The following is an 18,517-nucleotide window of genomic DNA, read 5'->3' on the forward strand; positions in this document are numbered from 1 at the left end:
AGTGCCTATTTTCACAACTGAGTATAAGTTATCAGCATAATTTTTCATTTCCCATTTTAGAAATAAAATATCAAGTTGTGGGAAAGTAAATGGGAAAACAGGAGACAGTAGTAATGTATAATAAAACATCTTCCCCCTCAACTATAATAACTCTCATTTGGAATTAGGCCTGAAAACCATCAGTTTCCCAGAAGCTTGTTTTTTCAAGCTGGTGGAGAAGTTCTTGACTAGATATACTCAGTTATCTGCCTTGATCTAGGATGCAAGGGTGAAAGATCAAGAAGAATGTGCACTAAATTCATATTAAAACTCTCTTCAGATACAACTTGGCAATTTAAAATCAGTTTGTATATCTTTTATCCCATTTGATTGCACACTAATCATATGAATTAAACAATGGACAGCAAGAATTTTCTACTGGGTTATTCTCATCACCATATATTATTCTCTTTATATTAAAAAAAATTTAAAGACTTCTCTTGAACCGATTTCTTTTCAGAAACTACCACATTATGTGCTACTTTTTGTACAAAAACTCCTCTAAAGATCTTCAATCCACTCCAGTTTGGTTTTCGCCTGCACCATTCCCCAGAAACTGCTTTTGGCAACTTTGATGAAACTGACCAATTCTTTAAAAGACCCAAAGTATCATACCTCACTCAAGACGAAAAAGGTAATCTCAATAGTCCTGTATCTATTAAAGAAATTGAATTTTTCCTTAAAAATCTTCCAACAAAGAAAACTCCAGGTTCAAATATTTTCACTGGTAAATTCTACCCAAACTTTAATAAAGAAATAAAATAAATTATACACAACTTGCTGCAGACACTAGAAGAGGAGAAAATACTTCCCAATTCATTTTATAAAGGTTGCATTACCCTGACATCAAAACCAGATAAAGATATTATGAGGAAAGAAAAGCACAGACTAATATCCATTATGAAAACAGATGTAAAATTCTTCAACAAACTATTAGCAAACCCAGTCCAGCAATAAATAAAAAGAATGGTGCATCATGACCAAGTGGAGTTTATACCAGTATGTAAGACTGGGGAAACATTAAAAAAATCAACCAATGGGACTTCCACTTTCATTCAACATTGATTAAGAGAGGCTAGATTTACATTCCTTCTTGAAACAACTGAAGAAACAGACAAAACACATGAAACAACAGCATTCAGAACACTGGATATCAGGCAATGAAGGACAGTAATCCTTTGGAGACAGGGAAAAATTGAGGTGAGCCCTACAAAAAATGTTAAAGTCCTTCAAGCAGAAGTAAAATGATACCAGATGGAAACTTGTATCTCCTCAATGGACGTAAGAGACATTGGATCTGGTAATCAAGAGGGTAAATATAAAGAAAGTTTCTAAATTATTATTTAAATATATTTCGATATACATTTCAAATATAATCAACTGTTCAAAGTGAAAATGATAATATATTAGGTGCTTAATAACATCTAGAAGTGAAGCGTATGACAACAGGAGCAGAAAGGCAGAGCAAAGTAATGGAAGTCTACTTAAAGTCTTCATTCTGTGTGTGAAATACTATCACTTGGAGGTAGACTGTGATGAAGTAAAGATGTATAATACACACTTTAAAATAACCTAGCAAGTAATAAAGCAAAGAGTTACAGCTAATAAACTACGCAGGTAAAATGGAATCCAAGAAAGGGCACAATTAATCCATTAGATGACAAAATTTAAAAAGAAGGAAAAGGAATATTGTGTATAACTAAGATACAAATTAATTTTGGGATTTCATAATAGTAATTTCTTGCTCTTAATGCACTCATTTATATTTGCAAAAATTTAATTTTCTCTCTACTTGCTACGTTATAATGCTAACAAATGGTCATTCCCATTTCCTGTTTTGTAATTCAAACTGGAGGGAAAAAAACATGAAAGTCAAATGGAAGCAATTTGATTTGATCTTTCTAACTAAACCTTCTGTTATCTAAATCTGAACCTTTTCACTGACTAGCAGTTATCTGTAAAACAATAGCAATTATCATCAGGGATGAGACTAGATATGTTCCTGGTACTTTCTTCTGAGGATTGCTCAGCCTTCAGAAACAGCTGCCTCTGGGCTAGCTCAGCCTTAAGACTGGGGGAGGGATGGGGGCCCTGAAATTACCTCTCACATACTGATGGATAGAGTATACATCTACTGGGAGGGGAGTTCCATTTACCTGGCTTCAGGTTGTATGTAGAAGTTCATCGACTGAAGCAACCTTTCTGACTTCTGCTTCAACCAGGTGTGGAGTGATGTACCTGATAGGACAGTTTGGGAGGAACATCTGGGCCATTCAGTACGAACCACTCTTCCTTCAATGACAGCCTGAACTGGAAGCCATGCACAGCTCTCTGTGATGGAGTAAGAGACCTGCCCTAAGAGGGAGGCTTGTGCTTGTCAGCTGTGCCAGTGGCAAAGTAGGTAACCCTGTCTAAATTGGAAGTGCATAACTATTTAGCTATAGGTCTCAAGAAATCCCAGTTTAACTAGGTAAAATTAGTAGACTTACTAATGAACAAATAACAATTAGTGGAGGTTTATATTATGAAAGAATAAATCACATTTTTGGGTTAAGTAAGGGAAAAATAGCACTCAGTGGTCATATGGAATCCAGAGGTTAAGAGTTTAATTTAAAAGAACAATGTCTGGAATACTCTGATTCTAGAAATCAGCTTTCTGTTTAGTAAAAGTGATCTATTAAGTTTTCTTCTCTTGAGAGCCTACATCTGTCTCTGGGTTGGTTCCAGACTCAAGATGGGGAGAAAGGAGTAGTACTTATTGACCCACTCAGACTCCAACATCTTGGTAAATGAATAGGGAATCTTGAGAAATAAATAAGAAAAGGATGAGGGAGGGGACAAAATAGCATGGGAAAGTGATGTTCTGCTCAAGGCCGGGGCTGTACTGTGTTAGGCTATGTGGGCTTTCAGGCCTGAGTGGGCATGTAGTCAGACAGGTAATCTGAGACTATTTTGACAGCTTTGGCTGACCTTGCAGGTGTGGCTGAGGCAGAGATGAGGTGTTTCTAGGCATTGTTGGGTGAAACAATATTTGTAGCTTTTATCATGTCTCCGAGCCAATTCCTCAGACCTGTACTTTGAAGTCTGAGGGCAGATGTATGGCACAGCCTTAAGACGTGGCTGCTATCTGGGCCTTGTCCAATTCTAAGATGTGTCACATGCTCTGGGGCCTTCAGGTCTATTGTTCACAGCAATAGAATGAGGGGAAGCCCTTTATAGAGAGATAAACTGTGTCCTTTCCACATGGTCCATTCAAATCACAGAGTCTTTAGCAGCAGATGCAGATGCATCCCAGAGGGTTCTGTTGCCTACACAGAAAACAAATGATGAAGGATGTGAGCAAAACAGAGGAAGTATAAAGAGCTCTTTGATGATGATGATAACTGCCTACAGCACTTGAAAGAATCATCTGGGCCCTCCATGCTGAAATCCAAAATACCTTTAGTGCACCTAACTGGAGAGAGGAGAAAGAAGAAACTTAAAGGAATTCTAGGCCCCAGAATTAAGTGCCTTAGTCAGCATTTGCATCAGAGTTTAAGGAAGGTATTGAATTGGTAATAAAGAAGCTCTTATTTTGGGCCCTCGACTGGATGTGGATCCTGACATTGTTTCAGCTCTTGGTGATGATTTCAACTTTGATGATCCAGAGAGTCCATGTGAAGATGATTTTACCTTCCAGATTTTTGGGGGAACAAGAGGGGAAGTGGGAATGGATGTACAGAAATCTGAAGCTGAAAATGTCAGTGAGTAGGAAGATATGGATGAGAAGAAAAGTGATGGGAGAAATGATGGCTCTGATTTGTAAAGCCCATTCTCAAATGAAGATGATTTATCTGGCTGGACAAACCTCACGGAGTCATAGGAAGCCATTTCAGAGAAATAAAAAATCACCTCATAGAGAATTCTATTACTTTCTCAGTCATGAGAAAAATGAACAGCTGACCCTAAATGAGCAGTTTGAGTTTTATGAGCAATAAGATGATAAGATTGGTGCTCTGGATGATGCCAAATTGGAGGATTCCATTCATGTAGGTAGCAATTGGTTACATGAAGTTTTGAATGACGAACATAAAGAGAAGGCAGAGAATTGTGTAAACTTGAAAACACTTTACAGCTTTGAGGATGAAGTGTGCCAGTAAATGAGACTGATGGTCTGAGGATGAAGAGACACTTTCTATTATTCTAGAAGAAGCAAAAGAGAAGTGGGATTGTGAATTCATTTGCAGCACATGCTCACATTTATTCAACCATCCTTAGCTTATCAAGTATCAACCAAAGCCTGAGCAAATCTAAATATTTACCAAAATAAGAATACCTCTTAGCTGTTTACCAAAGAAAGGACTCACAGCAAAGCAAGTTAATAAGTGCAGATGATTAATGACAGTGGTCTGCCTAAGGTATCAACTCAACCACACTCTAAAAATGAAAGCAAAGAAAATAAAAGGGCAGGAAAGCAAGCTATAAAAGAAGAGCATAGGGAACAGAGACTAGAGAATACAAATTAGCCTTCAAACAGGAGAAAAGAAGCAGGAAAAGGAGCTGCTGAATTTGAAAAGTGTTAAGGGTCCAAAGTTATGAAAATGGGACATTTAGAAAAAGGCACATCTCTTATTAGAGACTTCCATAGAGAAAGTCTGCAGATCTGCTCTGTCAGCAGAGGACATATGTAGTGGACATTGGCCAGTGACACACTGGGAAGACAGACTGGGATTGACTTGTGGCTTTGAACTTCTAAATAAAGAGCTTGGACTTTATTTTATGAGCACTTAAAGAACTAGAGTTGATTTAAAATAAAATTTTTTATTATGCAAAATTTCAAACATATGCAATATTATGAAGAACTGTATAGTGAACCTCCATGTACCCATCATCTAGTCTCAGTGAGCATCAACTCTGGCCTGTCTTAGTCAATCTATACTCTCATCCATGTATTCTCACTCCATATGTTTTGAATCAATTCCCAGGCATCACATCAATTATTCATAAATATTTCAGTATGCATGTATAAAATATAAGGACCTGTTTTTCTTTTAATACAATCTCAATACCACTATCAAATCTAAAAAATAATAATTCCTTAATATCATTAAATACACAGACAATGTTCAAATTATGAATTGACCAAAAATTTTTAAGAGAAAAAACATGTGGTGAAAGCAATGATTTAGAAAAGTTACCATGGTGCCAGTGTACAAGACGTATTACAGCCAAGTAAACCATCACAGAGAAGGGGAAGTATAAAGGCCATAACCAAAGGACAGACATGAGACAGCCAAGAGGTCAGCTAGTGTGATGGCAACTGGGATGAAACTATGGACCCTGAGTGAGAGACAAACCTGATAGGTCTCCATAAAAGCAAAGATGAAGGAAGAGCAAAAAGAGGAAAAGCAGTGCTTCTCCTGGGACAGAGAAGCACAAGGCATAATTGATATAGGATGAAAGACGGTGAATTTAGTCATGTATCTGTTGGCTTTAAAGATGGACACCTGATTGGAAATGTACAGAGAATACCTAGAAGATGCCAACTATGGTTTGAGGGAGAGACTGGGATTAGACATTTAGATTTGAGAATCAGAGGTCACGGTTAATTGAGAGAACGTGTATAAAAGAGAAAAACAGTAAAGGGCAAGGCAGAACTTAATGCTTGCCTTAAGGAACTAGAAATTAAAACAAAAGTCATGAAGGGAGATAGAAATGGCACAGCCAAGGAGGTGAGAAAGAAACGAGAACTGAGAATTATCACAAAAGCCAACTTTAAGAAGGATGGAGAACCCCAAAATATAAAATGTACAGGAAAATATTCTGTGGAATCCAAAGTGCACTAAATGCTCAGTCATATTCTAACATATATTCCACACCTCTTAAAGAGTTTCTATCACATGCCAAAGACTATGCTGAAGGTCCTGGCTATGAGGTGGGAAAGCTGGCTCAGACCTTTCCTTTTTAGAGCTAACAGTGTAGTGAGAGAAGCAGCTATTAATCAACTGATTGTGCAAATAAATAATTACCAACTGCAATGAGTACGATGTGGGGAAATCTCTGGATTCTGAAAATCATTGAGATCTAAGTAAGAAAACTATTGTGTAAACCTAAGTGTTAATTTCATTAAATCAAATATATACTGCCTGACCTGCTACAATAATTAAGTTTTAAATCTAAAATGTAGCTGAGTAATGAATCTGGGCATTAAATTGTCTTCCAGTTGAATTTTTTAATATACAGAAGTTCCTAATATACAGAAGCCATCCTATTAATCATATTAAAATGCTGTTATACAGTAGAATAAGTACAAATGAACATCACAGTTCTTTTTTGGTATTTGTTATTATTAAGAATGGCTGTATTTTAAAATCTGGTTTCACTGGATCTCTGCCTTACCTACCAATTTAGCCTTAAAACCTTACTTGAAAAAATAATGTAATCCTATACATTTACTGACATTTGAGTTGTGTGAAAAGTAAACAGTAATTAGCATTAATGTTTCTTAAAGACCATCCACTTTTAATTTTTCTTCAGATGTTTTATCAGCCTTCACTGAAAAACATTTACTTTCCAAAGATTAGTCATGATTGAAACAATTTTTAAAAAGGGAGAAAAATTGGTAGAACTGACCATTATACAATAAAGTTGGAATAGTAATATCCAAAATATGTTGGTAAATGCTTTTTTCTTGACTACTTTGCAAATGTTTCAATGTATGCTTTTAATTATGTAATCTGTCCTCCTTAAAAAAAGGCAATAAGTAATTTGTGGCCTCCTGAATTATTTTATGTATCACTCTCAGGCATCACTGATGAGTTCCAGCAATCAAATTTTGAACAATGATTATCTAAAATAATTTACTAAAGCCTTAGAATTTTTCATTGTACCATACTGAAAAATATTTCACTATATTTCAATACTTTAGATTAAATGAGTTGAATTGTGAGCAAAATTAATTCAATCTATAGTTTTAACTTAATACATATCGCTTATAAACTTTAATTTTAAATTATTTCTTCTTGATTTCAAAGTTGTCTTACACACTGCCCATGTGCATATGGTATGAATATGAACTGAAAAAGCATCAGATATGAAGAAGGGCATTCACAAACTAGTATTAATGTAGTCCAAAAAGTAAATATGAGAATCATGTTAACTTACTGTATTTTCAGTCTAAAAAATGCTAATCTATTAATTAAGTTATTACCATAAGGAGCTTACTTAATAAATACAAAGAACACCATACTGAAAAAATATACACTACTTTTTAGATGTTATCAAAATCACAGTGTAATTCAAATGGGCATTAAAATACTTTGAACTTCAAGTAAGTCCATTTATATGCATGCAGATGTTCTCACAGGCTGTAGAAACTCCCCACCATGTTCATTTTAAGATGGATATATACAGCATTTACTTCAGTTCCCAAAGTGTGGGGATAAAACAATCTCCAGAAGCTTTTTATAGGGTTTAAAAGAGTTCTAATCACCCATGCCAACTGCACTCCTCTCTCAACACAAAACTTCTTTTGAAACCAAGCATTCATTTGCTAAAACAAGGCATCTGCTGTTAAAGAGATTGATTATCCTAGGGCCTGACCTAATTGGGAGATTAGATATGGTTCTCTACTCTGGATGGCACAGTTTATAAAGAAAAAAAAAAAATTAAACCAAAAGAGAGCAAACTTCTTTTGAACTCCAGTGCACTTTTATTTAATTCTATTTTTTTCTTTAAATAGAAACAAATAGCATTGCAAATGGCAGGTTGGTGAAATTAGTGTGTTATAAATTACAAATGTATTGAGATTAATGTGTCATTTCGTTAGTAACAAGTACATATCCACTTTCAGCACATAAACCAAATATTACCCCCCAAAAAAACTTTTTTGGTCATATTCCACTGAATTAAAATCACTATATAACAGATACCCGCCCCCCGCCCCCCGCCCCACACACAAATCCAGCCGTTTACTGACGGTATCATTTCAGTGTTTCCTATAGCCAGTTAGGTATCCATTTCTCTCCCAAACACAGACATCACCTCATTGCTGTGGCTAATTGCATTTTTCTTCCTAGCCTTTGACAACCAGACCTTTGTTAATGCTATTCATCAGTATATCAGACTTAGGTCATCCATCCAAAACATGACAAAAGACCCAGATGCTCATGTAAATTGCACTCCCCAAAAGTACTGCCCTCTTCCTCCATGCAGATACAGATCCCTGACCCCCTCCCATCTTTGTTCACTCCCTCTGTTTTCACTTAATTTGTCATGCTTGGAAAGAAGTATTTATTCATAGGCTTTAAGAAACATTACGCTTTGTTTATTTAACAGATCAAATAATCAGTTAATTATGAAGTTACATATAATTTTCATACAAAATTTAGCAATTGCTTATTCCAGTTGAACTTCAAAATTAGATTCATTTTCCAGAAGTAAAGACTTCCTTCTATTCATTTTTTAACCCCTTCTTGAACTTTCAAGATAAAACGAAATTTGATTGTCCTCTTTCACTAAAGAAAAGAGGTTTCAAGTAGACGTGTTCAAGCAGAAGGGCAGGACTGAATCATTCATAAATTATCTCATAATGAAAAAGGCCGTTTTAACAACTTGATGTTTTCTTATTGCCTTCAATACAATTGACATTAAGCATTAATTACTTGAAACTTCTACTTTCTAAAGCCTTAAGTAACTTAAAAATAATTTCGAGACTTACAAACTATTCTAATGATGCTTTTAGAGGGTGATTACTATAGATTCAAATGGCATAGGGGTCCTACTATGTGTGCAGTCATATCCATATTCCAGGATCAAGACTTCTTTCTATTCATTTTCACCCTTGATGCCTTTTCATCTCATTTTAATATCCACTATTTTTTGGATACTAAGTCACTATAAGAGAAAGCAGAAATAGATAATTTTTAAATAGAAACCATTTTATTCAAATAGCAACCAACAGCAATACTTTGATGTTTTAAAGACAGTATAAAAACCAACGTGATGTGTGTAATTTTCTGATCTTAATTTTAATGACTTTCAAATTTAATTAAAATTGAATGAAAACTTCGTAAAAATGGTAAAAACTTCTAGGTTTCCTAGAGCTACCGTCCACTCACAAATACAAGCACACGAAATTCAATATGCTCATATGCTGGTCATACCAAAAAAAAGGCAGAACTACTTTGTTGAACTTATATAATAAAATGATATTAAGCACTAGTGGCCATTCAAGCTTAAAATATTATGGAATATGTCAGTGACATTAGGAACTGAATGATACAGCTCATCAGTTTGTTGGGATTCTCACAGTGAGGCTGAAATGTGCAGGCCTAGTGTCTGAATAAAGTCAGGACAAAGAACAGGACAGCTCACTCATACAAAAAGAGCAACAGAAGATAGAGCAAATACGATCAAGAGGAAAGAATAGGAGATTTGTTAAATGACTGAAAATTTGGGAGAATTAAAGAACCAAATCAAAGACACCTTTGGTGTCTTTGATAAGGATAAAAACGGGGAAATTGATAAATCTAAGATAATGAGGCAAAACCAGGGATTCTCCTGGTAATTACAGCACTCACAGGAATTTAAACTGAACAAATAAACAAATACTCTTGAGCGTTTCATGTCTTGACCGTTACTATAGCTTTGCAGTCTGTACTTTACGTCAGCTATTATAATGTTCTTAAAACATCACTGCGTATTGTTCCCAAGTTAAAAGCCTTCAGTGGTTCTCTAATGTCCTGGGTAAAGTCCAATATTTTTAGCCTGCCACACCAGACTCTCTAGAAAAAGGATCGAAATGTGATCTAATTACATGAAGACCATGTTCTGGGTAAAAGTGAGCTAGTTTGGTGCTTAAAACACTTTTGGTCCTTGATTTTCAAGTTCTGTGCCTATAATGTCCTACTTATACGGCTACAACTAAAAACGTTATTTCCTTGCTTTTCCTTTATGACCCAAACTGGACTTAATGGTCTCCATTAAACCTTTCCCAAGGCCACCACCCCTCTCTGTCAGCCAAAGCTCCAAGCACTCTTTAAGTTCTTGTTCTCCAAGAGAAAGTCCCACAATCATCTTTGAATTTGTTTCGCATTTGCTGCTTACATTCACTTGGTTTCATCTCATACCTCCTTATTTGCAGCTATTTTTGTGTATCAGCTCCCCAATTAGATTTGCCTGGCAAAGAAAGGCTGTTTTCTTTTCCCTCTTGTAGCCACACAGCACCACATCATGAGGTAAACAGCACTCAATAAATATCTATCAAGAAACAAATGCTCTGTATTGTTACTTCTCCTTGGTTGACTTCTTTTCCCATTTCCCACAATGGCTGCTGAAAAAAAACATGTCTGCCTATCTTGGCCCTCCCCCACTTCCTATCTTGCCTCTTTCTCCACTGAGAATTAAAAGTTATTGTAATTTATAGAAAAACAATATGTGAGAAATACAAACATAAACATATATACATGGTGACCAAATACATATACGTAGCGATATATATTTGGTCTTCATCCACAGTTTCTGGATCACAGCCCCCAAAACCGTTGGAATTTCCTGATCAATAAGAGCAAAAAGATAGTATTTGGTCTCCTGTCCTCAGTTCCAGAGAAAGCTACAGGGAAGGTAACTTTTGGGTCTCACCCAAGCGTGCTGGTTTCCAGGAAAACTAACCTTGTGATTAGGGGGTGAGAACTTGCAGTCCCACCTCCTGATTACCTGGGAGACAAGAGAAGCTGGAGGTTGAATCAGTTGCCATTGGCCAATCATTCATTCAACCATGACCATGTAATGAAGCCTCCATAAAAACCCAAAAGGACAGCTTTTGCCCTTTTTCAGAGAGCTTCCGTGTAGGGGAACCAGAATGTTTCACAGACCACAGAGCCAGGCCCCACGCTCCATGAGGACTGACATTCCTTCGTTCAGGAGCTCACTCTGTGTATCTCTTTATCTGGCTGTTGACTCGTATCCTTTAATATCCTTTTATAATAAATTGGTAATTAATGAATAGACAAGTTTTCCCAAGTTCAATGAGCCGTTCTAGCATATTAATCGAACCTGAGGAGGGGGTCGAGGGAATTTCTCATTTATGACCAGTAGGTCAGAAGCACATGTAACAACCTGGGCTTAAAACTGGTGTCTCAAGTGAAGGGTGGTCTTGTGGGACTGAGCCCTTTACCTATGGAATCTGATTCCATATCTGGGTAGATAGTGTCAGAATTAAGTGGAATTCTCGGACACTGATGGCATTTGAGAATTGCTTGTTGGTGTGCAAAAGCCTACACACACACACACACACACACACACACACAGAGGAATTGGGTCCAGGAAATCTTTGCAGTTATCCTCAAATAATATTTCATAAAAATAAGAATGTCTATACTCTCACCTCTCCTTTCTTGCATATTATCATTTCCTAAGAAAAAACTCTCTTTAAGGCTTATTCTCCATTTAGGTCCTTGATGCCAGTGTTTTCTGTGGCCTCTGGCTCTATTAATGAAACCTTTCCAACTTCCAACCTCAGTTTTTATATTTCTTCTGGCTCTCTTTCCTCTATACTCCTAAAAATAAAATTTCCAAGTGCAGAAGTTGCTCGTGTTATTTCCCCATTCTTCGTTTCTCTTACTCACAAAGCTTTTGCTTCTATCTCCTTATCCCTCACTTCCAAAAACTCATTGCAAAAGACTTCCATCCCCTCCGCATGACCCAAATTGCTTCCTTGTAGTTCACCAAAGATCTTTTAAGTGCGAAATCTAATGATGTCTTCCCAGTCATTCTAATTTTTACTGAATTGTGTACTGAACTACTGAAATATTTTTCCACTCAACTCAAATTCACTAAGTTCATTTTTAGGACGTTCATCTTAATGATTTGCCTCCTACTTCTCCATTCCTTCTGAGTTCCTTTACTGCCTCTTCTTCCTCCATATGTCATTTTATTAGTTATTACCCTCAAATCCTTCTCTGAGTTTTTTTCCTGACCTAAACTAATCCAATTGCACAAACTTAGTTATCATCTCTATGTATACAATTCCACTATGACCTCCAAGATACCAGATGTTATTCTTCAGAGTTCAAACACATATGAATACATTTTCAACATGCCTCTCAGAATTGTCATCTCTTTACATTCTTACTGTACTCATCCTCTTTCCTTTTGTTAGAACTATCCACAGAGATGGCAAGGTGAATAGAAGGCTGGATTTAAATTCCATTCTGTCCCTTTGGCCAGAGTATTCGTACAGTGCACAAAATAAAAAACCATTCCTGTTCTTGCACTCCTACTCAGGGTACCCTTTTTGCCTGCCCATGCTTAATCAGAAGAGATCATACTTCACCCTGGACCCCACCTCTCCTCTCTTCCTCCACTTCTGGCCTCTTTCTCTTGTTCCAACCCCTATCCTAAGCCCAGGGTCTTCTCTCTATGCTGAGTTCACATTAGGCTTCCAGCCATTCAGCTTCACTGTGTTCCATTGGTATGGGAGGTTTTAGGAGTTTCCCATCAAGGATGGAGGGAGGGACAGAGCACAAGGGTGGATTATTTAAAACATACTCAGACCTTCCTCATTTTCAGGATTCACATGCCACTATCATCCAGACTGCCTGGACTTGATTCCAGCTCTCCTAACTGGGTGACCTTGGATAAACTATCCAATTTCCTTCTGTAACTTAGTTTCCTCCACTGTGAAAATGCAGGTAGTAATAATACATAACTCATAGGCTTATGAAGGGATTAAATAAATTAACAAAGCACTTAGAAGAGCTCCTGGCAGAAAATAAGTGCTCAGTAAATGGTAGTTGGTATTTTTATTATCGTATCATGTTTGTCAAAATGTCAAGAGAGTGTCCACCCCCATCTTTGCCTTATGTTGCATTATCTGAGGATTCCTTTATTATCCTGGACCAAACATGGACCAGACCCAGGAAAGGTACATTGGAAAGTGGGGGGAAAAGCTAGCTAAATAATGACAATAACTAATAATAACAATAATATAACAATAATACTAAGAATAATCTAGTGTCAGTAAGCCAAAACTTCACTTGCATTATCTCATGTATCTTACAAAAGTTTTATGTGGCAAGTACTATTGTTACCTCCATTTTACAAATGAAGGGAAAAAATCCTTAGATAATTTCTCTTACATTGTCCAGATAATCTGCCTCTAAAACATTTCTAGAACATGCTAACTCGGCATCCTTTTCTTGCGCATTTGCCTACGAACTCTGCTTCTGATAGATTGCTTAGAGATTCCTGCTTCTTCAGACAAAGCTATGATACTCCACCTCTACGCTACCAGTAGTAAAGCTCTTTTTCATGTGATCCAAGTAGACTTTTGCCACATAAGAATTTGTCCAAACTCTTAGGGTTGGTTTTTATTTTACCCCTTCAGCAGACTTCAGTGGAAAATGAAATGAATGGGGTTCAGAAGTCTGGGGCACTCTTTCCCAATGAAGATAATGTACTTTCCTCATAGGATTGTTCTGGCAGAAGCCAGAAAGAAGAATGATAACTCAAATTTCTACACAGGCATGCAAGTTGGCCATCCTAGCTACATCCATTCCATGTCTGCCTGGGAGAGGGGACAAGCAAGGACCACTACCATTGCCAACTCAGGGTGACATATCCTTCAGCCTATAGGGTTTCTGTATACATTCTCTAAACCAATGATTTCCAAAGTGGGCTATGTGCATAAAACAATTCACTGGAGTACGGGAAGAAATGTCAGAATTCCCACTTATGCTGAATTTTTAATCTAAAAAATAAACTAAGCTGTACTAAAATGTAACAAATGGATTGACACCGACACCCTCACAATCTGCATGTCAGAAAGGCACCAGTGATGACTGGTATCCCAAACGAATGAAGCTCAACCATTGCAAGTTTACAGGTCCTTTCCCTGTGCAGGTTAACTGTCAGTACTGTGCTATCTAACAAGAATTTCAGAAAAAGTAACACTCAGTATGTTCTTTCAAAGAAAAAGTGACTTTTAAAAAATGAGGAAATGTTTTTCAAAAGACATTCAAGCTACTAGAGAGCATGTCTGTATCAATTTTTTTAAAAACTTCATCTACACATTAAAAAACTTGGAAACCAATTTTTCTAACCTATTTATAATATTTCTAAATTACAAATTAGTTCCAAAGACAATTAAAAGGTGGAAACAATTAGTTCAATTAGTTCCAAACTAATAGAAAGGAGCTGTGTTTTCATATTTTTAAGAAATGGAGCAAAGCTGCTTAACTTTTTGTTTTTAGACCCATTTGCTAAAATTATAAAAATATAAATTTGTAATTAGTTTGAAAGAACATCTAATCAGCACTAGGAAAATGGGTAATTTAATAATGACTTTTCGACAGAAACTTTGCATAACTGCTAAATACAGGTAAACAAATAAGAAGTCAACAATGCACCCCTTCCATTTGGATTTTCATATCTTTGTGATGTATCTGTTTTAGCTCGGACGGTCAAAAAACCAAAAACTCAAAAAACAAGTTTAAAAACTCAAGTATTAAAATAAGCTGAAATAAGTATCAGACTTTCAAATCACCGTTCAGAAATAATCAGACCAAGATTTTTAAGAATAAGGACATATATTAGCCACATAAATCTTAACATAGTTAATATACTTAGTGAAAGTAAAATTAATCTATTTCCCATTTTTTAATAAACATGTCTTTATCTTATCTTTCTTAATTTCTAATACCTGTGTGTGTGTGTGTGTGTGTGTGTACACACATATACACAATACCTAATACTGTGGAAAATTTCTATAATTTAGAGATAAATAAACCTATATCAGGGTGTATTTATTATTTTTTCTGTTACTTTCAGTTCTGTTACTGATGAGATACACTATTTCAAACAAGGTCTTTGAGAAAGAGAAGGTACATTTACACTTCCAGAGTTCTTCCAATAACCTTGCTTCAAGTTCCAGTCTCCCAGAGGGCACTGGCAAGTGTATTTGGAGCATTAAGTAAAGTCCTGCTCTTCCCACACCCCTGATCTTTTTCCTAAGGCAGGCAGCCACCCTAGGAATAGCAGCACGTAACTTCTTAAGTCCCTGAGATGTTCCGTGTTAACAGTAGTATTTTTAGCTGTTCTTGCCAAGTAAATATTATCACTTCTTATTAATTCAATGGAGACTAAAGATAACTCAAAATTAATAACAATCTTAATGTAAAATTCCAAAAACAAAAAAGAACCTACCTTATTAATAATATTTTAATTGTAAAGACTCGTAACTACATCTTACTTGTAATAACAAAATTCTGTGAATAATTTTAATATATATAAAGGCTACAGTCCATTGTTTCTCATACTAGGGTCTACAAGAATATTCTTGGAGATATACTAATTAAATGAATTTAAGTTCAAATTTGTTTTATTTTGATAATAGCTCAACACAGGTTTAAGGAGGTATATTCTGGATCATCCAGATGACTACCTTGAAACAGAAATGCAATCTATTTTGGTGTAAAAAGTTAGCATCTGTATTTATAACCATATTGGCACCAGGCAATCATAAAAAGATACCATTTAATTTTTAATCCACTTGATCTCCAACATTAAACGGAAAACTCTGGAGTTCAGTAAGCCTTTTTGTTGTTAGTTGATGTTAAACAGATTATGTATATTATTCAAGAATGAAAAACACTGTCATGCTCAAATAATAGAATTAATGTGCATGACTGACCTGTTAACCTGATAAATATGGCTTCACCATTGTATTGCTTGAATGAGCTATAAACACAAGGCAAGTTATAAGAAAACTTTCAGTTGAAAAAGCCACGTTTATCTAAATAGGAAAATACAAACAAATTTAAAGTAAAGTGGCTTTTCATGTTTTCACAAAGCTTTCTCTTCCCATAAATGTTTTATAAAATGGTACTGACAAATATTTGACAAAGACCCAACTTTATGGCTTATTTACTTTGCTTTGTCTATGGACTAGCTCAAAAAATATTTCTCCACTTACTCAAATAACATCTTAATTGTATTATTAGCTGTAGATTTAGTAGAAATAACTCACCTATATTTACATATTAAGCAATAATAAAAATAATCCTACATACAAAAGATTCAGAAGCAATAAGCTTAAAATGTACTATAGACATAAAATATCTAACCACATTTAATATGTAATTATAAAATCATTTAATATAAAGTCTGTTTTTAATAACTGAATTGCAACCATAGCTTTAAATTCTTCACAGAGGCTTGATGTAAGTAGTTTCCATATGAGAAACTGTTCTGAGTTGTTTTGATTGCAATTATATTTTAAAATATACTCTGCTGTCAATTCCAACTGATTGAAGAACCCATTTTTCATGTGTGTATATGTATATATATATTAGACCCACACATATACACATGCACACACACACATATATAAATATTCCATCCAAGAATTTCTGGAGATTAAATATGAATAAGATTATTACTTACTTTTTAATTTATGCCTTCTGGTGTCTAACCATTGTTGATCTATGGAAGACTTCTAAGTGACTATATATTACTAACATAATAGAATTATAATTAAATAATACAACATAGCAATGCTTCCTGATAAGAACAGTCCACATTTCTCATTATAAGAACTTTTTAATATGGTTCAATAATATTTGTACTGAATTTTCAATAAAAATAAAATTTTAATATCCTACATATGCAACTGGATCATTAAAAATTATGAATTATGCAAGTAGAGATATATTTGTTAACTATATTAAGCCATTGCTTATTAATAAAATGTCATGATTGAACTTTGTTCTATGATTTTGAACATGTGGGTCAACAATCAAAGAGTCCTTTGGAGGGAAGTATTTGGGGAAAATAGATCTTTAGGAGATTTACATTATGCAATTTAATTTTTAAGTTTATGAAAAATGTAAACATTCATTAGATCTACAAAATAAACCTTAAGTAATCACAGTAGAAAATTTCTGATTTTAATTCTTGCTCTTAGCATCAAATGAGAAATGATCTATATGAAATAAGAAAAAGAATAACTAAGATTTATGACAGCAGCCTTTCTTTGAAAGAAAGCAAGTTCCCAAACTGACATAAATATCTATGTGAACAGGATTTTTTATCTAAATTTAGTAGATGAATATCTTATTAAAATTATCACAAAGATAAGTACCCCTGATTTAGAATAAAATGTTCTATTTCAAGATATTGGACTCAAGTAATAAAATAACATCGGGCAATTTGACGGAAAACTGACATAAGTCTATCAGAATAATAATTCAACTACTTAAAATGTTATCTTTTCCACGTAAAAACGAATACGCAAATTAAATATAAATGTAAATAAATATGTTTTCAGGCATGTGTGTATGCATACAGGCATAATATTTAAAAGAAGGATGTCAGTTCAGTAATATATTATGATTCAATATTTCATTCTGATGTATTCCACATATACAAGTACCTTAGAAATCACTAAATTCTTTCTTCCTCATTTCACTTTAAACTAAAGCACATACGCGCACACACACTCTCAGGCTGAAGTTTTAATGGTATTATTTCACATGTAAACAGTGCCATCTTGTGGCAATTGAAACTATTTGAGTATGGGCATAAAATTCATTACGGATTGTAACTGCCATTTTCTTGGCAAGTCAAGTTAAGAGGTTATTGAACATCTTGAGGCTAAAACCAGTTAATATTTTAAAAATAAGAGGATTTTCAGGTATGTCTTCAAATAGAAATAATTTTAAGAGAAACTAAGTCAGGAACCCTAGATCCTACTACCAAATCTACTAATCAGATATTCAATCTTAGACTATCTAATGACTCTGGACCTCAGTTTCCTAATCTGTAGGATTGTCCAACTAAGTTATTAAGTTATTTTCTGTCCAAAATTCCATTTGATTCTACCTTTAGAAATTTGTACAAGTACTTCTGATTTTAGCATCATAATATGGAATGCAGGCCCATTTATGACTTATGTTTCCGTAGTTACCTCTTTTATTAATACTGATTTGTCTAGTTATATATTCTGCTTGAATTTTATTCAGAAATATATCTTAATTTATACTTCTCCCTGGCTGAAGAATCTTCCCCTAAACAATACACATTAGAAAGACTTCACTGAATTATGAACAAAAGTAAACTTAGTAAACTCAAGTAACTGAAAACAAGTTTTTAAAAAACCTTCCGTAAAGATGAGTATGCATGATTTTGATAAGATGAGGTCAATGTCAAATCATGTACCCAAAAGTTAATGGGAAAGAAGTCCCTCCAAAAAGCTTCTAGAATCATGAGTGTTAATAGTGATAAATAAGAAGTAGGACAGGCTCAAATCTTGAGCAGCTCTTCCTGACATCCCCTGACCAACACTACCATATATTGCAAGCTTGCCCCCTTGGATTCTGTACTTCCATTTCATTCTTCCTCCATATCAGTCATCAAAACTCAATTATTTCTTCAAAACATCTTGCTCTGATATATACCTTCTTATTTAAACTCTATCATCTATGTAGTCCAGCAATTCAAC

At 35.0% G+C, this 18,517-nt stretch overlaps 1 pseudogene; it reads left to right on the plus strand.

The window, feature by feature from the left end:
* Positions 1-3,748: 3,748 nt before the first annotated feature.
* On the plus strand, positions 3,749-4,617 carry LOC102526077 (protein LTV1 homolog pseudogene; annotated as a pseudogene).
* Positions 4,618-18,517: the final 13,900 nt, after the last annotated feature.

This window comes from Vicugna pacos, chromosome 2, assembly GCF_048564905.1.
Source record: "Vicugna pacos chromosome 2, VicPac4, whole genome shotgun sequence".
In the NCBI taxonomy this organism is placed as follows: domain Eukaryota; kingdom Metazoa; phylum Chordata; class Mammalia; order Artiodactyla; family Camelidae; genus Vicugna; species Vicugna pacos.